Consider the following 24,607-nt stretch of genomic DNA (forward strand, 5'->3'; position numbering starts at 1 on the left):
ATTCGTTGTTTTTTGTCCCCCCCCCCCTTGAAGTTCTTCCTTTCGATTTCTTATGCTGCAATTGATTCGTACAAGGACTTGAAGTTAGCACAACAGCTTACTGAACACTTTTTCTCGTTCTCGTTTGAACTGAAATCTTTGGTTTAGGGAGAAACCCGTTCCGTCAACGTTAAATTTGTACAAAGCGTCCCGTTAACGAAACCATTTACAGGACGAACTAGACCTCCCTTTACCTTGCCCATCAAATCTCGCTTGGAAATCGATTTTGAGATTTCGTACTTACGGCAACATTCCTTCAATCCCACTGCTCCGGATCGAAATTCATCCAGTACCTTAAGTACAGCGCTTGGTTCCGATTTTCCATATTCTTGTTTGATCATTATCTATTCTGAAATTTGAAAATATTATGCACCTAACGTTATTTGTTCACGTTGCCAAAATCGTACTGGTACGATATGAAAACCTTTCAAAGGTACGATTTAGGAAACTAGCTCTCCAAGCAAACTATTCAGATTATAACCTAAACAAAACTGTTACAGTGACTATTTTTACCGTTTAAATAATGCAAACAATCTGATATAGGCACCGTGCATGGGTCTCAAAATCGTACTGGTGGCGCCGCGCAGTGTCTCAATTCCTAATTAACTCGCAGTCATTCACTAGTCATGTGTGATATAGAAATTACATGCGGCTTTCTGCCGATAAGAAGTTGTAATATTAGTAAGAAGGGATTCATTGATTCATAGTGTTCTGCCCAAGGGCAGGTCTTTCACTGCAAACCCAGCAATCTCCAGTCTTTAATTATTTAAGAGACTCAGTGGAAAGTTCAGTACTGCTAGAGGAGTGTAAAATGTTAACTACAAAGTTCCTGAAATATCAGTAAAGTTGTTTGGCATTTAAATCAGATTTCAGACCAATGAATGAGGGTGAACAGTCATATTACGAAAACATTGATATACTTATAGTCCACACCTGTGGAGTAACGGTCAGCGCGTCTGGCTGCGAAACCAGGTGGCCCGGGTTCGAATTCCGGTCGGGGCAAGTTACCTGGTTGAGGTTTTTCCCGGGGTTTTCCCTCAACCCAATACGAGCAAATGCTGGGTAACTTTCGGTGCTGGACCCCGGACTCATTTCACCGGCATTATCACCTTCATATCATTCAGACGCTAAATAACCTAGATGTTGATACAGTGTCGTAAAATAACCCAATAAAAAAATAAATAAAAAAAATATACTTATATTTGATGTCATGACGTGTGAAATATTTATGCGTGTATAATGTCTCTATAAATTACGTATTTTAATGTGATTTAATTCTAAAAGTAGTCTTAATTACACTTCCTGAATAATGGGTGACTGCTAATTCTCTAAAACATAACACATATGAACAATATCATCAACATATTACCTCTGATTGAGGTTCTGGCTGATATGTACATCTGTTATCAAGCTGTACATCTCACCTGACAATATGTGTCAGAGGAAGAACAATATTGTTTGTATGCATATGAAGTCTGACTAGTGTAATTTGTAGCTAGTCGGCGATATATGCAATGGAAGGGAAAAGGAACTGGTCACCCTACCCCATGATATTCTGGCCTAGTTGCCTCATAAGTGGTGCCTTGTTGGTATCACTTGTGAGGTTCAGACTTCTCTTTGGACAGTTAAAGAAACAACAAGATCAACATGCGGAAGCAGTTCAATTGATAGTTTGTGTAAAATGTTATACTGTATAATTATTTTAATACGCTGAATGCACCTCTCAACATGAATTCGAACACTGGCAACGCTGTAAGTAGTTTCGACTTCTTCAGCTGTTAATTTACCATCATGCAGATACGGTGGAGTAACAACAATTATCCCTTTATCGGAGAGGTTTGTTATTATTCCGGGAAAACCTGACTTCATCACCACCTTCTAATGAAGTCAATAATCCGCAATCAGTTGTTATGAATGTGTCATTCGATCTGCCACAATAGCATTTAGATTTGAAGGCCACCATCTGATCCACGTTGGGTGGCTGTTCCACTTCTGAACAATTAATTGTCACTCTACTTTTTCAATATTGCAGGCATTGTTTCCTGAATACTTTCTCTGCTAGGCCAAAACCCAAAATTACAGTAACCATTGTGGATGTCAACAACATTAAAGTGTCGGTAAAAATACATCATAATTATAATTGCACGATTAACTCCGAATATCACCCTCATAGCAGAATACGACAATCCAGTTTTAATTTTAATTGGAAAATATGAGTAGACGATTTTCTTTACTAATCTTACTCTTGGACAGAATTTTTCGAAGGTTTTCGATGTGAAATCCACTAATAAAAGTGGAAAAAAAGAATATGTATGGTCTACATCTTGGGGCGTTTCGACTATCTATGGTAGCTATTTTTGGGTTAAATGATAGAATTGGAAATATTTCTTATTCTGATTCTACGGCTATGACTGTGTTTCAATTGGCAGCAATTTTAACAATATATTCAAAACCACAAATGCCACTCCCATTAAGTCTGGTAGTTCTGTCTCATATTTTATTGTAGAATAATCTCGGAAACCTTACATTTCTTTAAACATATCATCTGTTTCTGAACTCTTGTCATAACATTTCTTATGTGACTTCAGTTCGGCATGTAATGGAATAGACACTTGAGAAGACAATTCACACAATTCAATTGTGAAAGAAAAAACAAAATTACTAAGAATGGTTTCATTTACTTCTGCTTGTATGGCTACTTAATTTTTATAAATAACACTTGTTGAGCATTCGCCTTCCATAAAACTTAAATTTTCATGTTTTCTTCTTCTTTTTGCGTCTCTTTCGTATCTTTGCGGAGCTAGTTGAGATGAGGCATTCTTTTTCTTGTAATCTTTTAGAAAAATACTGGGAACGGCATGCTAGTTTTGGGGGTGTCCTGATCTCGTGCCCAAAAAAATGAATACTGCAAATTCTTGTTGCGGGTGTTGGTTTCCAAAGTGAACCATCAACACTTGAAATCAAGAATTAAATATCGATATGAATACATTTAAAATAAGTACAGTATATTGTTATTTATTGTTGCTAATGTTATACATAATATATATGTAAAGAACTCCGTAATTATGTACTTTTTGAAATTTAAATTATAAATTCCTGTCGTTGATAACTTAATGGTTATTTATAAGCATAATACTATACACATTCTATTTTTTATATTAGGCCTAGTATATAATAATACTATGATTACAAGCAGTGTAGCCTTATTTACTTTCGTCTGCGTATTGCATGGATCCACAATTAGCGTCGTTGCGCTTCAGTTTCCTGTTTTGGGAATGAATAAAAACAATATCGGTTGGTGTGTTCCTATAAGCATTACTACACTCAAGAACACAGCAATTTGCATTACCTTTCCGCTTTTTAGGATCATCCATATTTCTAATCATTTAACCTGAGATGTTAAGTATATTCATACGCTTCAAGCACAACTCTATCGCTCCTGTCCTGCAGTTAGTAACAACAGTCGCCACCAGAGGAGCTTGCACGGTGCCTATACTAGGTGTAATAAAACACATTCATTAAACTAACTCAATGTTTTAATAAAAGCTTACGAAAGAGTAACAAAATCTTGTATGAGAAAACAGAACTTACTATTAAGCACGATTTAATACAGCTGTAGTCTTGGGTCAAAGGCGGGAAATTGAATGAGTATCAGTTTCTATTTGTATTTCATGAAAAATTCCTCAGATGGTCCCTGCATGCAATACTTTCCTCAATATTAATAGTGGTACGATTTCGGCGCCGGTACGATATAAGCTACTTTCCCCTATTATGTTGTGTGAGAGCGGAAACAAGTAAAAATAATTAATAAAAACCTAAAGCTAAGAGCTGAGTATCATATAAGAAGGATTACATATTACGTACTCCATCCTATAACTCATGCATCTCTTCCTGCTCCCGTGCTTAAATCAAATGTCGGCTCCTATGTTGTCATAGTAGTTAATTGCTAATTGTCTGTGTCTCAGAAACAGTCCGTTGTTTACCTTGTTCTCTTAATAGTATATTCTGGTTAATGTATTATTATTATTATTATTATTATTATTATTATTATTATTATTATTACATTTTTCATATCTATTACGTTACGTCCATTTCCCCTTCAAAAGTCTAGAGTTTCTGCAGTGAAACAGCGAAACTAGGAGTGAGACAAGCGGCCAATAGGCTTGGAGCTCACACATTGTTTTGTCAGTCCCGAGCTCCCGTGCAAGGATGCTTTTCACGTACCTTTCAGTGTTTCTCCTCTAATTTTCCCCTTCTCACTCACTCACTCACTCACTCACTCACTCACTCACTCACTCACTCACTCACTCACTCACTCACTCACTCACCTCGTTATACCTAACAATAGACTCACGTGGCATCATACGGTTATAGTACACTGCTCCGCCGATTTAATAGAATGCATTTGAGAATTTAAGGTAATATATTTTGTTTATGTTATTTTTTATTTTATCAATTTTTTATTGTTTATTAATTTTTATTTATTTACTGTCTATTTATTTATTCACTTATTTTTATTTATGTTTATTGATTTATTTATGCATTTGTTTAATTATTTATTGATTTCTCCGTTATTTATTTGCTTCCTATTGTATTTTATAGATAGATATATTCTAGGAAATAAAATTAATTTGTATTATCGTTGTATCAGATTCACTTATTATAATGAATTAACAACTCTTAAATGCCCATTCCCGTATGATCGATTTTTACTGTCCATAACATTCCTGCATTTTCATGCTATATCTAACCATGATGCTTGCCGATTGCAGGGGACTTGCTCCAAATGTTACATCTAACTACAGCTTGATTCAGGGATTTTGGCTTCTGGAAAATGTAAGTAGATAGATAGACTAAGAGAAGTCCACACCTGTGGAGTAACGGTTAGCGCGTCTAGCCGCGAAATCAGGTGGCCCGGGTTCGATTCCCGGTCGGGGCAAGTTACCTGGTTGAGGTTTTTTCCGGGGTTTTCCCTCAACCCAATATGAGCAAATGCTGGATAAATTTCGGTGTTGGACCCCGGACTCACTTCACCGGCATTATCACCTTCATCTCATTCAGACGCTAAATAACCTAAGCTGTTGAAAAAGCGCCGTAAAATAACCTAATAAAATAAAAAAATAGACTAAGAGCGAGTTACTCATCACTACTGGCGGGCTGGGTCACACAGGTCAGGCCGCGCAGTCATAACACCTAACACTTCCTTCTTATTATGTCGCGGTACACTCCGTCTTGAAACACAATAATCTTCCACATGTCCCGTTACTAACTACTACGTCTGTTGACTAAACAATGTCATGATGACATATTTTCTTGACATGAGTGTCCCTCAGCTACGAGCGTAGATATTATTTTCATTCTTCCTCTTTCCTCTTCCCCTCCTATGCACATTTGTGATTAAATTTCTTTCTTATGACGCAACACACAACTGGCTCACTAGCCAAACAAACAAGGACAGGGGCCATTAACGCTGAATCGACCTGTAAGTAGATATTTGGCTCTCTTCTACAGTATATCAACAGAGCAGTGTATTTTACTCCGACCGGTTCCCGCAGTAGAATCCCATGGAATCGATACCGTGGTACGATGATATTTTAGACAACTTATAACTGCAGTTGTTGACAAACGATACAAGTTTTTTTAACGCGCTTTAGACTAAATAAGCTTCGTAATGGAGGAATCAAAGACACTTATCAAAGAGTCTGTGATATATCATATTGCACTCTTGACGGATGATACAACTTGCACCACAGACTCACTGCGTGTCAGTGTGTCTATCTGTGACCCGAGGAACAAAAACATAAACTCTGCTATCCAGATAAAATGCTATCAAGTCGAGGGATTCCTTGTTTTCAGAAGTATACACTGATAACTCAATCACGCATGGAAACTTTTCTGAAGAAGCAAGCTGTTGAATACTAATAATCTTTGTCTCTTTCTGTGCCAATTTTGATCTTGCTACTGCTCAGTTTTCGTTATCTTATATGACCAAAAGTGTCACGGGATTTATGAAATTCCTTGGATTGCGTGAAACGTCTTTATTCTTGGTACCGGTATGTCATTTTTAGATTAGGTAAGGATGAAATTAAGGATTAAATAAATGCTATCATAGGAAGAATGGGTAATGGAAGGAAGAGAAATGGGAGGAGAAACAAATTGAATCACTGTTCACTGGTCACCTTTGGACGGATTTGAAATAACTCTAGTCACGTTAACGGTCGCCTGACATCTACATACAGAGTGTTTAAAAAAGTATGCAATATTTTAGGAGGTGATAGTATAAATCAAAACAAGAAAACAATGTCTAATAAACATGGGTCCTACGACACATACTTTCTGAGATCTGAACACTTGTTCATAGGAGGTGCTCAATGTGACGTCCATTTATGACAGTGCATTTCTCTGCTCTGCAATACAGCAAACTATAGATCGCGCAAGAAACGATTACCGAAAAGCAATGGTGGCGTTACTGTTTGTTTTGACGTGTGTATGTAGGCACGCCGGGGGAACGAGAGGTGCGGGGCGATAGAAGTACTGCCTCTTCCAAAAAGATGAACAGATGGGGACGTCCATCGCCTGTGGAAATAAAGAGCGAAGCAAGAGAACAATCCGAAGCGAATTAAGCGTGCAACATATGTTTACGAATAAAATAATGATAATCTGCGAGGGAAACGCTTCATCACTATTATAATAAAATAAACGCACTTGGAACAACACAAGTATTCACACACAGTGGAATTGAATAAAACAGTAACGTAACTATCAAAACGCAAGAGTGATTCTATCGATGTCCCTTCTCTTCCGAATGTACTCTTGAATATCATTCAAGCTATCTCATGACCTTTCTTATCGCCCGCGCTTCCTTATCGCATTGGTTCATTCACATTCCTGCCGTCGGTATTCTCTCCTTGCGAGACCTATACCAGGTAATCATACTGTAGTTGACACCTCTGGCATGGAATACTGACACGTCGCAAGGAATACTGATTGCGGATATGAGCTGGGTTCAGCTGAGATGATGATGTGAATTTTCGCAATCGCATGTTAGGTTGATGAAGATCCCCATGCAGTTGAAGAAACAAGGCATCAGCACCGATTCTCAATCAACGTATGAGCAGGCGTTCTTGGTGATAGATTAATAGGGCCATACCTGCTACCACAGAGATTAATTGGGGCTCGTCATCAGGACTTTCTTATTAATGTATTAACAACAAATTTCAAAGTGTGGGTGATTCCTTGCGCCAAAGGGCAGAAGAATGCATTGCCATGAATGGACGTGACATTGAGCACCTCTTATGAACAAGTGTTCAGATCTCAGAAAGTATGTGTTGTAGGACCCATGTTCATTAGACATTATTTTCTTGTTTTGATGCATACGAGTACCTCTTAAAATATTGGATATTTTTTAACATCCTGTATTTCCTAAGAACCAGATTCCCGATCGTATTTCCAAAACCTTTATTCCGAAGACTTTCATTTCCGAATGGTGTTATTTTTTACTGGTCTTATTTCCGAAGACTTTATTTCCTGCTACGCCAAATTTCCTAATCTTTCTTTTTCCGAACGTGTACTAATCATATTTCCGAAAGTTGATATTTAAGAACTACATTTTGCCTCCTTTTGTTCCTGGAATTATTTTTGGTTCCATACTTTTTTAATTTGGACATTGCCTGGCTACGAAACATTGGTGTTTCTGAATAGGAAATAAGGATCTGGAAATCTGCCTATTCAGAAATACGTCATTTGGAAAAAAAAAAAAAAAAGGCCATTCGGAAATGAAGGTCTTCGGAATAAAGGTTTCGCAAATACAACCGGGAACGAAAGAAACAAACCGTTCACAATTGATCTACGCAAGGCGTCTATCACGCCACATACCACGTTATGAAGTTTCATAATATTTGAATAATTTACTGTGTAATCATAAAAATTAAATAAACAAGTTACTATTCACATTAGGATTGTTCGAAATCCTCATTTCTTTCATATCCTTATATTGCGATACGGAAGCATTTCCGGACACTTTATTACGAAAAAAGCTTCATTAAGTACCCTTAATCACATCCGAAAATTAGGAATCGTTATTCTGAAGCATCCTGTACAGGAAAAGAAAAGAGTTACAAGTATAGATTAGTTTAGATAGGTTGTTTTACTTAATATACACTTTGATACACAAATATTACTATCCTTCAGAAGTAAAATGTTTGATGAATTTTATCTGCATTAAAAATTCATAATTCTAGGCTTGAGCTTTGAACCTTGAGAGCAGTCAGACAATATTTAAGTGGAGTTGATAGAAATAAGTAAGAAATACAGAGCAATTTATATACGTGCTGTTTATTTAGCGTGCACATTGATATAAAAAGTTCTTCCACTTCATCCAGACACCTTATCAGTGGGTGTGGGTATGATCGTGATCATGATCGTGCTCTGAGGAGGCAGCAGCGTCATCATGATGGTGTTCATGATCATGCGTTTCTGCCGAAGCCACCAAGGGGTGAGTGTCGTTGCCCACGTGACCTGGCTCGTGGTGCGGTATGGCCACACACATAGCCACCAGACCCAGAATAATAAGGCACAGCTGTCAACACACAGACGTAAATCAAGTGAAATATACACACCTGAATATAAAATACCTACACATATTAAAAAATGGTATACTAGTAGATGCATAGACGTGTAATACAATGCATACATTTTATATTTCCACGCTCGCACGTTTGCAGCTGCGCTGTACACTCCCGCGTCCTCTCTACATTCGATAGGATGGAAAGATAAAATGTATGCACTATATTTAGTTGCATTTCTACTTTCAATCCCACATTGCCCAATTATCACTATTTCTTTGCTTCTGAGTAGTCCTGTAGTTTAAATGTGCACATCGGCTGTGGACACATCGTCCGTCCTGGAGTACTCCATACTAAGAATTTGTATGTACGTATGTACGTATGTATGTATGTATGTATGTATGTACAGTATTCGCACTGCAAATAGGTATATACCCGGTGGCAGTGGTAACTAATTACACTCAATAATGACAATAATAAACACTATTAATAAAAATACAATTAATAACAAATGAATAATAATAATAATAATAATAATAATAATAATAATAATAACAGGGAGCAACCTAAATTAAATGAACATTTAAAGTAAGTCTAATTTTTATCTTAACCCTAAGTTCGAACTGAAACCCACGAGTATGTATGTTCATATCTGCACAAGTACCTTTCAGCAATACACTCATTTCGCTGATTCAATCCTGATTTCACTAACTCTTGAAAACATTTCATTGTTCGAATACTTTGCACTGTCACTATAAACTATGAAGTTTCACTGACAGAAACACACTTTACTTTAAACAACACACTTCACAGTTCACTGACACAACACACTTCTTGACTGATACAACACTTCAATAACAAAACATCAATTACACCCTTTAAATAGTGTGTGTAATATACTACCATCTATTAGTAAAGTCTTCAAGCCTATTTTTAAATACATTTTTGGTTATTGGTGAAGCCTTTAGTAAGACTGCAGGTAAAGCATTCCAGTCCCTGATAGTACGATTGAGAAAAGAAAACTTTCCAGTGTTTGTCCTCTGTCTTCTTTCCCTCAATTTATATGAGTGGTCGTTCCTTGAAGAGTAATTTGGCGGCTGCAACCTATTTTTTATTTCTCTCCAGGCAGGCTCACCTCTGTATGTTTGAATTTATAGTCCTTGACCGCATTTAACTTACGAATGTCGGATACACTAGATATAGAACTACTTATTGCGTTAAAGTTATGGATTGGCGACACATTACTATATTCATTTCTCAGCGTAAGATATGGAAAAAACAAAAACAACTGATAACCTTAAGATATTGACTTGAATTGTCAATAGACCGCATTCAAGGACTGTGTTTGTCTGCGATCCTACTGCTTAGAATTATCTGTATTCTTCATTATAATCAAGTTGTGAACATTTTTCGCGAATTAAAGTGTTCCTTATTCAAGATTTGTATAAATGTTTGTATATATCCTTTGTTGATTTGCAATGGTGGCCTGAAAACTCAGTTGGTAGAGTAAATATTTATGGACTAATATAGGTCTCGGTTCAATCCTGAGTGATCGAGGATATTTCTCATTGTCAAAACATCCAGAACTGCAACGAGTCCGCACAGCCCCGTGTCAAAATAGACTTTCAGGTTTCCACTATTTTCGTTCGCCACATTATTAGACTGTGATGTATCTGGACTCGAACCGGAACAAGCTGGCTGTGTTTGTTTTTTAAATAGCACATCTATTTTTTGCACTTTTTCTCACAATTTCCTCTTTTTTTTTAATTACCTTGTCTTTCGCGAGTTTCTGGTATTGTTGTTTAGTCAACTGTCCGAAGACAGATCTGGACCCCACAAGTCTGACACCATCAAGGCATCAATCATAAGGCAACTGGACCAGGAGATAATGGAGTAGAATGACCAGTTTTTTTCCCCTTCCATTGCATACATCGCTGACTAGTTACATATTACACTAATGAGATTTCAGATGCAGTTCTTCCTCTCACACATATCGTCAAGTGAGATGTACTGCCTGATAATAGATTTACATATCAGCCAGAACCTCAATCTGAGGTGTTTCCGGTACTGAGAACAACTTAGCTTTTTCCGACTGTCACTCATTATAATGAATATTAAAATATAAATTACCTTGTAAGCACTCTCTACCGTTTCAAATTAAACTGAACTGCCAATAGAGATGGCCGATATTTCACAAACCGATATTTTGTCACAGGTATTTTTTGTCAGAGATAAACCTGTGACTGATGACGCGAAATATCTGTGACAAAATATCGCTATCGAAATCTGCTCCGTATTCAGTACTCTGTGACTGATATTTCTGTCCTCTACGTCGTAGGTTTGCGCGTGCGCATGATACAATAACAGCAATCTGGCGGTAGTTCTCCATCTTATTATAAATGATGTAGTTATTACACGATTTAAATAATAACATCATTGGTTACCAATACTTAATCTTGTGTAAAATCCTGTCTGAACAACTGTTTTGTTTTATAATTATTTTCCAATGTTTTTCCGAATACTTATGTTTCATTAATTTATTATATGACTCAGTATTATAACGTTAATGCACGACTTAAAATAATTTATCCATTATATTATATACAATAAAAAGGATCAATTTTTAAAACGATTAGAATAATCATATAACCTCAATTTCTCCATACCCAACTACATTTAAAAGTGATCAACTGGTTCAATGTCTATAATATAACCTCTTGGTACATGAGGTTAACTTTTGACATGTTACTGTTCAGTTAGGTAAGTATTATTTGTTAATGGTACATGTACATAATTTCTTTGTTGTATTTGCCCATATAAATTACTGATGAGTGGTGTGTATAGAGAAATCGTATTCATGTTTCACTACTCTTCAATATTTCCTGCTGATTTTTATCGGTGTGACAAAATATCGGTGTAATTCATGCTATGTATCGATATAAAATATCAGTGTGACAAAATCACCGATAAAAGTCACAGATATTTAATTGTCACAGTCACAGTTGTCACAGATACTTGAAAATATCGTTTAAGCTCATCTCTAATTGCCAAGCGTCCGGCTGATACAAGGCTGGCGGTATTTTCTTTGAATTTAAGTCTGAATGGGCATTATTGGAGTGTTGATACTGGCTACTCTTATGACAGAGTTAGCGGCGTCTCTCATCACAAAGCTTATGATTACGAACAACGAGATTTGCCTTCCTAACGTATCGTAATAGGTTTGTTCGTACAGCAAGTTTGTGATGGTTTGAGAACTGTTTACAAACTGTCCCAACTTCACCCAATGCGCATGATCAAACCATCCGTGATTTGAGCTGTGCGAACGTATTTCCAAACTGGTTGAAACCACTGCCGTGTAGATACGTATTTGAACTTACGACAGAAGAATCAATTAATTAAAATATTGTAATACTTCAAATGTTGAGAGAGATTCTCTGCTACACGGCGAAAATAATAAATTCGCTGTTATTGTACCAAAGGATAATATGTTGAAAATAAGTTTCATTTTAGGACCTGTCTCTTTCCTCAGATAATTCCACCAAGTCTAACTCATCCCCATTGGATAGTATATTCCATATCGTTATCTCTATAAGTGTTTGGATCAGACATCTGAAAGAACAATTATAGGCCTAAATTAGCCTGACTCCTATTTCAAAACACTTCCGTAAAATAATTTTGTTACAATTAATCTGGAAACGACTTCAGAATAATACCGCGTAAGTACATAACCTATATGTCGTTATTTCATCATTGGTGCAAAGATATCTTTTTTATGCACTTATTTATTTATCTACCCTTGTACCATCAATAAAAAAACGTTTTTAAATTATTTTCAATTTGCACAGTCTTGCTACATAAGTACTTATGCGGTATTTTGAATTATAGCTTTAGTTTTAATTGACAGTCATTGTACATGCATAAGTAGACGGTATTCTGAAGTACGGCGTTAATCTTTATCAAGAGCGTACTCATAATTACAAACTGTGGATTTTGTTTTAAAAGTGAACTAAATTAAAAATATTAACTTCGTCTATACTATATAGGCCTATTGGTTTTATAAATTAAATAAAAATAGCTTGACATGACGTATCAAGAGAATTAAATGTTACAGCTATTGAATAAAAAATAATAGTAAGCTTATAACTCATGCCGTAAAACTTTAGAATAGTACACACGCATATATATAGACTATATATAAGGCCTATATATATATATATATATATATATATATTATTACCTTCCTGAAAAATGACAATTATACGAAAGCAACAGTACTAAAATACAATTGATTATTTATTTAGGGTATATTCGTATGCGTTATGTTGTAAATAACATGCAGAAAACAATAGAAAAACTTTATTGATGCGCATGCGTCATCTGTGATTTGAGCTTTGTTTGCACTTGATTCGCAAATCAATTCTGACTGTCAGGAATCGGTTTGAGATCAGTTTGACATGCTGTATGAATGTGTGACTGTTAGTCAGAAACTGTTTGAGTTTGGAGTTTGCGCTGTGCGAACAGTAAAATCCATGTGCGCATGACTGGAACTGTTAAAACCAGTTTGGAATTGCTGTGCGAACAAACCTAATATAATACCAGTAAGTTCTTTAATGTTTTCACGTGAGACTCTCACTGTGCGAGAGCATAACATTGAAAAAAATGCTATGATCGCATTGTGACACTATTATTGAAAAACTGTCCTTTTGCCGTTGGCAGACGGTTGATTAAATTTGAACTGATTGTTGCCAATGTTATTCATATCCTTTTCATTGTGCGTTTAAGTTCATGTATTCTTTTAAAGAGTTATGAATAAAATTTAAAAATATATAAACACAAGACAGGCATGGCAGACAAGAAGTGAAACTTATTTGGTCGAATTGGAAAATTCGCTTCTGTTAGTTACCTCTGCGTAATCGATCTACATCTTAATTCGATATCTTGGCTTAAAAATCGTTAATGTGTTAAATTCAGCATGTTTTGCTATTAGATCTATGCGAAAGATAGTAAATATACTTTCACTCGGTAATGAGTTTTGGAATAATATTCTGGGGAAATTCCACAGATAGTAACAGTATATTCCTATTACAAAAAGAGTAATATTAGAATAATAGTAGGTGCCAAATCTAGGGAATCTTGTAGGACTATTTTCAAAAAACTACAAATAATGCCCATGGCTTGTCAGTATATATTTTCATTAATAATCTTCCTCTTATGTAATCGTGAAAACTTTGTAACTAATTCAACAGTTCATAGCATAAATACACGTCAAAAATGGCTTTCATACTCCGTCGACAAGTCTATCATGCTATCAGAAAGGAATGCGTTATATGGCAGTAAAAGTTTTTAATAGCCTCCCTATCGATATAAAAAATGACACTCAAAACATAAGATTATTTAGGGCCAAATTAAAGAAGTACCTAATTTCTCACGCCTTCTTTTCTGTAGGTGAATTCATGACATTCAATAACGCTTCATGAAATTGATACTAAAACGTTGTTATCCATTTTGAATCTTTTGAGTCTGAAGATGGTGCGTAAGCACTGAAACAGCTGTAAGCCGGACAAATTTTACATAATTAACACGAATAAGTCCACTAGTTAATCAATTAATTAAAACTTTGTGTTGTACTAGTAGAGTATATTGTAAATATCTTCTGTATATATTTCATCTAGACTGTGACTATAAATTAAGACTTTATAATAGTATTAAGTTTTTTTTAATTGTTCCATATTCTAGCTGTGAAGCAATGTATGAATACCATGGAATGTGAATAAATACAATACAATACAATACAATATATTATAATACAATACAACAGTTCCGGTTTCCAGGCCAAATTGGCATACGCCCCAAATATACTCTGCCATTGCCATGTAGTAAATGTAAGACAGTATTCTGCCAACTGGGCTTTCAGTGCGGCTAATTGCAAACTTAAAAAGTACAGACTTACAATAAAAACTTAAGTCACTTACCGCCAGTTTGTTCATGTTGCTGTTTTCAGATTCTGCAGTTCACTCTGATACAAATTCCCTTGTATCTCTGCATTATATAGTATCTGGATGAGCCTATTCTAGGAATTGCCTGGTGTGACATTGTGGCTCGGATAGCACGTTCGATAAGTACAGGTGGGATTTCGTAGACATACCTTGGAGCCAGAGTCACACAAGTCCATCTGGCAGTTGCGTTTCTAGTGCTTCACGCTTTTGGCATGTTTCTCAATAACATCAGACGCGAAAGGAATCTCAAAAGGTTTCGCCATTTTCCATATTTTATAAGTTTTCTTGTTGCTTCAATTCCAAAACTATGCAAGACATCTTAGATTCTAACTCTATGCAAGGACATCAGGCATCAAATGATGACATTCTATTCCTATTACAAAATTAAATCTCAGCATATGAGAATTACATTAATATCTTTGCTATTGGGACTTATAAGTCACTACAGTTGCTAAGTGGTCCAGATCTTCCTCCTATCACACAGGCGGTTCAGATCGAGTCCCGGTCAGGCCAAAGATTTTTCAGTTAGAATACCGAGAGTTGCATAGCTTTAATATGCTGCATATCTTTTACAAAGCACTGCATGTAGGTGCGATCACCTGTCGACAGGTGCATAGTTTTGGAATGTTGCATATTTTTGCGTACAACTACTTGTAGCTGGTACGAGAAATGAAACGAAGTTGTGTATGCAATCATCATTTATTGGGCAACAAATCACATTCAATGGATTCATACACGTAGATAATTTACAAAGGGGCGTTCTTATTTTGAATAATATTTTAAATAATAATAATAATAATAATAATAATAATAATAATAATAATACTTTATTGCCAAAACAAAGATACATATTGATTTTTTATATAAGAACTCTCTAGCATCCTCAGAAAGAGTAAGTTACATATTCGTGCTCAGGAGAAATTCCATATAAGTTAATGTTAAGATATTTTATTGAATAACAGAGTACAAAGTAATAAAAGAAAAAAGTAGAAGAAAAAACACAGATATCACAATAATTGAACCTTAAATTTTCTCTGTTAACAGCAATTTTAATAGATTTTTTTAAAATAAGGAGCATTAGAAAATTGTATGTTTGGGAATTTATCTATCGATTGACGATTTTGATAAGAATACTTCAAGCCCCGAAAATTAAAAACATAGTCTTTTTTTGGTCAGTAACATGCAACAAGTAAAATATTGGTACATGATACAGTACTAGAAGAAGTAAATGGATTTAACTGTCTAGAATGTTACTAAACTTTTCATATGGAGATGGAAAATATTTAAAACAGACCTAATTAAATGCCAACAAAACTGGGCATACTAAATCAAATTTCCAAGCCTAATGAGGGTAAAAAAAGAACAAGATTTAAAGTATACAGTACTTCAGCAATTCCGACTTTGCTATATAGCAACGTAATTTTGACACTTCGAAAACAAGATTTAACCTCATCAGTCCTGGGGAAAATGTTGGGGTTCAGATATCTATGAAATTTAAATATAGTGTTGTAAATGGACTGTGTATTGATGAAAAAAAAATAGGAAAAAAGTATTCAAGTAATGAAAGTGACTCAAAATTGATGTATTCTATAGGAGACATTGGGACTCAATGTATTGTAAATTAATAGCATTAACTATGATTGAATATTCAGTTTTATTTTATAATATGAAGGGTACAGAGCCATAGTGGGCCAAGCGCCATCTAGTAAAAACGGAGAAAGTAACGGATAAAATTAAATGAATATCATAGTTTAATGAAGATTGACGTATCATTTAGTTTTAATGCGCATACTTTATATTACTTGCTATATGTTTAATTAAATTATGGTAATCATTTAATTTTAACCATTGTTTTCTCAATTTTTAATAAATGGCGCTTGGCCCACTATGGCTCTGAATCATTCATATGTGATACAAAATAATAGTTTTGCTTTAAATCTAGAAGCCTGACGTCTCCCATAGGAGACACAATGTATATATCAATTTTAGTTATGTGTACAGATTTTAACATCGTCAAGACAGCAAGATGGTTTGCGTCAATGTGCGGTATTTCTTAGAAAATTTTTCAATCTTGTTAACATAGATACCTCTGGATAAATACCTCTCAGGCTCAGTAGTAGTCATGAAAGTAGTTTAAGATTATTTATTATTTTGAGTGCAGTGAATAAAAACTAACGTACAGGTGTCGCCTATTCCTGTATTAAACATGATTTAATACATTTTCATATTTCCGCAAATTCTGCGGAATTCTTTTCTCTCATTCAAAAGACATCGTTCAGTTTTTAGCAGTTCTTTACTCAAGAAAGTGAAACAGTTTCATGAATATCGTATGAAGGAAATTATTTAATTGAAGCCCTTTTAAACGAGAGAAATTAAACAATTTTTCTGTCGACAGATGTGAATAGAAAGCGTATTCTCTCTTTATTCTATTACACTTTTACTACGTCACACTACTTTTGACCAATAAAACGGTACGAAAGGACGTCTTTCAACCAATCATGGCTGCTTATCGCAAAATTTTATCGTATCCCTAGCATTTGCTTAATTTTATCGCGTCCCTAACATTTGTTTATTTTTATCACTACCCTAGCATTTGTTTCTTTGTTTGCCAACATTTCAAACTGCACTGGTCTGGACGTCAAAAAACAGAAAATTACAAACCACTCCAGTCGATGGCCACACCACTTTCAAATATGACTCGCATTGGCATTCAAGAACAAGAATTAATAAAGATCACTGGTCATATATGAAGAGCACTATTCGGAAATCCTGAATAAGTTGAGGGATACACCATGTACATCAACGAGTTCACTTCTTTTACGCACACGTCCAATATAACTTCAACTGAACCACCAACCACTAAAACATTTAAATTTGAAAATTGTACTTTCAATGATTGTTTCTTTTAAAATTATTCATGTTTATATTTTTTATTTCATCATCTTTAATTGAAATGTTTCTTGTTTACTTCATCATCCCTAATTAAAACTTGTTTGTATTATTTAGGTTATGTTTGTTATAGCTTCTGCTATATGATATTATGGATAGTCATGTATCAGAGATTGTTTAATACTAAGATTTATTGAAAAGCATCTGTCAAGTGACGTTGATTAGTGGGATCCTGATGATTGAAGTGGAATGCAAATGTTTTAATAAAAATGAAACTGAATCAACAAAGCCTTCTTGACTAGTAACCGTCCACAGAGTTCAATGAAGATTCCATAGTTGGCACAACTGATAACAAGAAAACATGATCATAAAACACTACTGCCATCTAGTGTAATGTTGAGATGGTACAATAATACATTTGAAGACAGTTATATTTTCGTAAGCCAATTAATATTTTATTGTATTGGAATACTTTGTTACTTCTAATCTTTATATACTTTCTTCTAATCGTGTAATAGTCAATTAAATCCCACTCGAGTTTTGATTTTCTCTAGATAAATCAAAACCTCTAGTGAGATTACTGTTGATAAATTGTAACACATACCTCTTTTGGAGAGATGAGATATTACAAGTTTCCTTTCATTTTCTTCGAGGAAGGAATTATTTCATATTGATGGGTGAAAGAAGAAAGTTTGTTGCATTCTTCCATGATTTCTTAACAAACGCATTTACTACATTGTAGATTATACAGTGTAGATACTATTGGAATTGGCATTATGATGCTGCAGTTGGTTTTACAAAATATCCAAATGAGGCTTGATCTGATGGAAAATGCTACCAGAATTTGAAGTTTTAGTCGTTCAACATACGGAGATTTCCATGTAACTGCTTGCAGAATTGAATGATTTTTATCAATTTCAAGTTTTTAAACCGTTAAAATAAATGGTGTAAAGCCTATCTATAATCTTGATACATCCTAGAGACCTAAAAGTATTTCCCAAGACTCTTTCACCTTTTTTTATTGTCAATTCAAGACTTTTAAATCAGGATATGCAAGAAGATCCCTCTTTATTTTGACACTCTGAAGTTCTAGAGAGTTGATTGAGGATAAAGCTCGATATTTAAAGCATTATGCCGTGGCGTTCACTTGAAATGGACTTAATCGGATCTGATTCTGACTCTGTAGATCACGAGGAGCTACAAGGAAAAGGTGCACTCCACCACAAAGCTTATGTAATTCAAATGACGCCTGTTTTTGTAGTTTAGGAATAATAAGCATATACTGCAGTCAATCATAACAATACAGATAGTCATGTAATTACTTGTTGAATTAAGTACGGTACGCTCATTGTCGAATTCTGTATGGTATAGAACTGACCGCAGCTTAATGGTTTCTTTTTGTCTATGTTATTATGTGGGTGATTCAAAAGGCTGTGCTGAAACTGAAAGAGCTTACAGATAATTGTAATTTAACAATTTTACAATAGCACTCACAGTCTAGGAAGTAGGCCTAATGCTGAATCAGTATAAGCTTGTGAATGTCAGGAAATGATGGACAACATACCAATGAAATAATAGCATTTTATGCAGATATTTGAGTAGGCAAAAGTTACATGAACTTAATACTTAATTTCGCGTTACATCAAATGAGTTCTCACTGAGGACCACCACATTCAGAACTGGTATTGCATCGTCAAAGGAAACTCGCCCTGTACCAATGACCCTAGGCATTTCCCGAACCACATCAGATGCTGCAAACATCCAAGCTAGAAGCGTTTCTGGGTTCAGCCAACACTTCTAGAGGTAAAACAAAACCGAGTCTGGGCACAGCAAGAGTGTTGTTACATAAAAACACACTTAATGGCTAATCGTACAAAGTCATGTCCTTCCCGAAGCGCTTCCAGAAGGACTTTTGTACATAGCAATTTGCCCTTCCGGTAGGACAAATTCTGTAACAATATTTTCCATATGTTGTCCTTCTAGCAGGACGTATTTCTGTAACATCCTAACGGCAGTACGCAAGTTATGTATTCAAAACATATCAGGAAAGTAAATAATGTACTTAAATATGCGAATCAAAACATTTTCTTATTTTATTTTTTAAACATATTGTTTTTAATACTTGCTTGTGAAATAGAATACTAGGCCAGATATCACTCGAGATTATTTAAAAAAAAATTTGAAAGTAAATTATTTAAAAATGACATTTATATGATTTGACTAAGTCCAATGAATATTACTTCCATGAATTATGCAGGAATTTCATTCTGAATGTGAAATGCAAAACAGTCACGTTTAGTTTGAGGGATACACATAACTGCTCTTGGGCCACAAGCAACACAAAAGTAACTAGCTTTTTGTTGTATCTTCCTAATTCTTGAGCAAACAAGAGTTTTCTCTGTATTCTTATTGTTTCTTGTCAGACTGAAGAATTATTGGAGTTAGAAGAAGTTCCACTGTTATGTTAGTTATGTCTGAGACACGAATCCACGTTATTCTGTTAACAATATTCCATTTTACTGTAACATGTCCCATGTACACTCCCTTCACAAACACTTTCAGACCATGTATAATCAAAAACAGACTTACTCCAAGTGTTATTTTCATTTGCATCAAAGAGAATTGCTTTAGCGAAAACTCGCGCACCGTTACTGAAAGAATCCGCCATATCTCAGCAAAAATATGTTGTACCAACTTAATATTTTTTGCCCTAATATAGAAAGAAACGTTCTTGTCAATGGTCTAGGTGAACATTCTCTCGGCAGGATGGGAAATCCTACATAATCACTTGAACTTGGTGGGACGATGAGGACATCCTTTCTTGTCGATAAAACGCTGTACGATTAATCATTAAATCTTACAATAAATGTATTTTTTGTCCTAAATCCATTATCCTAATTGCTGTATAGGCGTTACACTCCATCAGGAATTTCCTCAAATCTACTATCACTTTTTTTTGTCAATAATCTTTTTGTGGAAGTGACAGTAATTGCGTCACTTATTTGTGACACGAAGCAATTTAGTTTAATTTGCTTTACGTTGTACTTGAATAATCTTTTCTGACCGTATCCTCATTAGTTTATTACGTTGCAATGGTCATGAAGTTGCTGAGTCACTCCTGGCTCTTTTATTGTAATATGTACTAGAAAACAACGATCTCGGAATTTATTCTACATGTATATATCTTGTCAACAACGATCGTAGTAAGCGCCACAATGTTAAAGTCGCAGAAATATCAGCATGAGTACTCGGCGCCTGTGGCTGTGCACTAGAGCGCTGGTCTTCCATTCAGAGGACATAAGATCGATCCACAGCTCGGTGATACAAGAATTTATGGTGGATGAATTAAACATTTCAGAAGGTTTTTCTCAAGACATTTCCGTTTCCTCCTATCGTTCCACCAACACATTCTATTCCTCCATCATTTCATTTATCGTCTGTAATAGTCAGAAATAGGCTGGGATGAGACTTGGAAGTAGTACGAATTTCCGATGCTGATGCAGGACTTACGGCCTTGGGGCACCGGGCCCTGATGCTTATTAGTAAGGCCCGGAGGTTTAGCCACAAAACATTACAGCAGGTTAGTGATGACGGAGTTATACGCTACCTGTATCTCACATGAGGGAGGGGGTTGACTCGCTTTCAATCGCTCTCGTAATACGTAGGTACAACCAAGGTTAAGAGCAGCCTAGCTAACCTAGTGAAATGACGTACAAAGCGTCATAGGATAAATTTCATATTTAATCGTAAATTATACAAACCAAATATTTTTTCCAGTAATATGAACATGATTATACACATTGCACAACATATGCATTAATATTAACAACGTAAATGCAAATGTAATAAATTGATTCTGATCATATTATACATTATATGCACATGCTTTATTACTGTACAATGAATTACAATACTTTTGAAGTTTTCAAATGAAAAAGATCTTCTATTCTCCTTCAAACATGATCTGTTTTGTGAAAAAACTTCTCTCTACGTTGCATGACATGACGGGGGCAAATTTAAGCTAAGAGGAGGTATTAGTGATTCCTTTATATGCGTTAACATTTTGATCTCTTCTAGAACCTTTTCGTTCATCTCGAATGATACAAAGATAGAAAATCTTAAAATTTTCTGGATAAAAGGTATTGGATCTGTCTGAACTGAAGTTAAACATTGAAGTTAAACATCCCTCCCTCTATTATGTAATGCAACATGTTTTTATGCATCTTAGTTGCGATATGTTGTTCTATATAAAATTTATGGTAGCCACCTCTTATTTTTGTTCCACACAGTTTACAGACAATATTCCGACCATCAAATGAAAAATACTCACTGCCATAATCTGCCACAATTGTATCTGTTGTAACTATTTTCGGACGTCCTCTCTTATGCATGATTTGATTTCACTCACAGAGTATTCCCTGCCTGCTTACCGTACCCAATGCCGCATGACCTACAGGCAGTGCAAGTTGTGTACTAACTCAGACGGCGTTCTATATCTTGTGCACCACTAACTTGACGAATTTTTGGCTAACCCCCCCCCCCCGGACCTTATTTATTAGGTACTCGTCTGAGAATGCGACCTGGCTATGTAAGGGCCTGCCTGTCAGCGTCAGATTCACGAATGTTATTCGGTTCTCCTCTCACATTGGAACAATAACACAGGGTTGCGAAATTAAATTTTAGTCCAAGGCTTCTAATATCGAAGGTTGATTCTGATTAATTTTTGTTTTCTGTTGAAGAATCTGAAGTCAGATTTTGTGAAAAAAATTTTATAATGATTTGAAGAAATGGCATATTTAGAGCTCCATTCATGCAATGTTAACACATTTAAATACTTAAATAAAGTATTCTTTGAAAATGTCTATACAGTAAACAAAATCAAACAGCACTATCTTGTTCATATTCACAATTTATTTAGGTTCAACTCATCCCAAGTCTCATGCAGACATTTCATTTTTCAATAACGCTTTCTCTTCATCTGGAAGTTCTGTCTTCGAGATTGTATTCAATGTTGCAGCTCCACATTGTCTCTTTTCACTTCATCCCACCTGCCTTTATAATTCTTTTCTATTAATCATCCTTAGCTATAATTAGTAATCATTTGTACCCAACAAACTTTTATTGTAAATGATTTCGTATGTTTTCATATCATTTATCTTAATGTTCTCTTTTTCCTTTCAAATTGTCACACAATTGGTTTTCATGATTATTCTTTATGAATTGATTAGTAGGCCGATCTATTCGAATCCTTATTTAGGGCGTTTTTTTTTATTAAAAATTAGTTTTGACTGCCTCCGTGGTCTGTTGGTCAGCATGCTGGCTTCCAGATCAGGACGTCCCGGGTTCGATTCCCGGGCTAGGCTCTCGGTGAATTTTTCTTGAAGAAGAGGAATTCCCTGGGTGTCTAGAGTCTGGAAATTTGTATGAATGTGAGTGTGATTGTGAGTGTGCCGGGTTAATATAAATTAACCAATCATCACAATATAAAAATACGTCAGGACTGTCGCTGGGCAGTAACCTGAACACACGTTTCAGCGTCACATTGTTGACAAGTAACTCCATCTGTTAGCACAATCATAAAACATCTAATAGATGCTATAGAGTTATCAACAACGAAAAAAAAAAATTAGTTTTCATGTCCTGATGAACCATTTCCCCGTGTTCTTCGCTGTAATTTCCAAGACAATCGGGGAAGAAGTCAAAATGGCTATGAAGGAAATGGATTTTAATGCTCATATTGCATCCTAAATTTTTCATGGCTGCCAACATATTTTCTGCAATGTTTTTGAAATCTGGGTGTTTCCTATTCATTCATTTTTCGATAGATTATATCGATTGCAGTATAAAATTACGCGCGAAATTTAAATATAATGCACTTAAAGAATTACATAAAACTGTGAGTGCTTGGCAAAAACGGATTCCATTTTTGCAGAAAGCATGAAAAATTCATTCAAAATGATCCTTCGACATGTAAAGCGCCAAAATTGGAAACCTGTGCAATCGCATATATAGGCGCAAAATGCGGTAATATAAGTCTCAGGCATGTCAAGGTCGTTGCCACTGGCGACCGGTGACACTGCACAGGAATAGGACCTGGTTACGTTTTGTGTTATGTGGACAGTATAGTAAAGGGCTGTCCTGAATTCCTCTTTTTCATTTAAAAAATCTCTCCTTTATTTCTTTATTGATGAAATCAGGTTTTATGTCAGGTACGAAAATGTGTAGACTATTTTTCAAATTAATGTCACTAAATTCACCTTTTGTTGATTTCTTAACACTTTCGTAACAGAAACCGAGAATCTATGAACGGGTTGTATCCCGAAGCTATTATTATGCTCTATTTCATAATCAGCCCTTAATACAATTTCAGGTGAACATTCCTTCGTGGCCTAAAAATAAATAAACAATTTTATCAAAACTAATAAACAGTATTTATTATTCGATTGAGAAGCTTTTATCATCCAGTCTGCTCTCGAAAAAGCTGAAAGTTAGACAGTTATATTACCGGTTGTTCTGTATAGTTATAAAATTTGGACTCTCACTTTGAGAGAGGAACAGAGGTTAAAAGTATTCGAGAATAAGATGCTTAGGAAAATGTTTGGGGCTAAGAGGGGTGAAGTTACAGGAGAATGAAGAACGTTATACAACACAGAACTGCATGCATTTTCACTTAACATAATTAGGAACATTGAATCCAGATGGGCAGGCATGTAGCACGTATGAGTGAATCTAGAAATGCGTATAGTGTGTTAGTTGAAAGACTTGAGGTGAAAGACCTTTGGGGAGGCCGAGACGTAGATGGGTTTGAGGGAGGTAGGATATGATAGTTGGGACTGGATTGACCTTGCTCAGGATAGGGACCGATGGCAGGTTTATGTGAGGGCGGCAATGAACCTCCGGGTTCCTTAAAAAGCCATTTGTAAGAAGGGAAGTAAGTAATAAACAGTATTAGAAAAAAAATATTTATTAAATGCATTACAAATTGACGCTAAGTCTTATTTATTTTATTACAATTTGAAAAGTTGACCCGAAATGATCGTATTTTAGGGAGGAATTCTAATACCATAATGGAATATCGTTTTTGGACGAAATTAGTGTTCAAAACGATAATTATAGTGC

At 35.3% G+C, this 24,607-nt stretch overlaps 1 long non-coding RNA gene across 1 annotated transcript; it reads right to left on the reverse strand.

Annotated features, from left to right (window-relative positions):
- Nucleotides 1-8,166: 8,166 nt before the first annotated feature.
- Nucleotides 8,167-14,713, reverse strand: LOC138699911 (uncharacterized). The gene is made up of 2 exons (XR_011332128.1): nucleotides 14,576-14,713; nucleotides 8,167-8,617 (listed from the first exon to the last, which is right to left on the reverse strand). It is a non-coding gene; the product is annotated as an uncharacterized lncRNA (long non-coding RNA).
- Between the last annotated feature and the right edge of the window lie 9,894 nt (nucleotides 14,714-24,607).

This window comes from Periplaneta americana, chromosome 5 (genome assembly GCF_040183065.1).
Source record: "Periplaneta americana isolate PAMFEO1 chromosome 5, P.americana_PAMFEO1_priV1, whole genome shotgun sequence".
Classification (NCBI taxonomy): Eukaryota; Metazoa; Arthropoda; class Insecta; order Blattodea; family Blattidae; genus Periplaneta; species Periplaneta americana.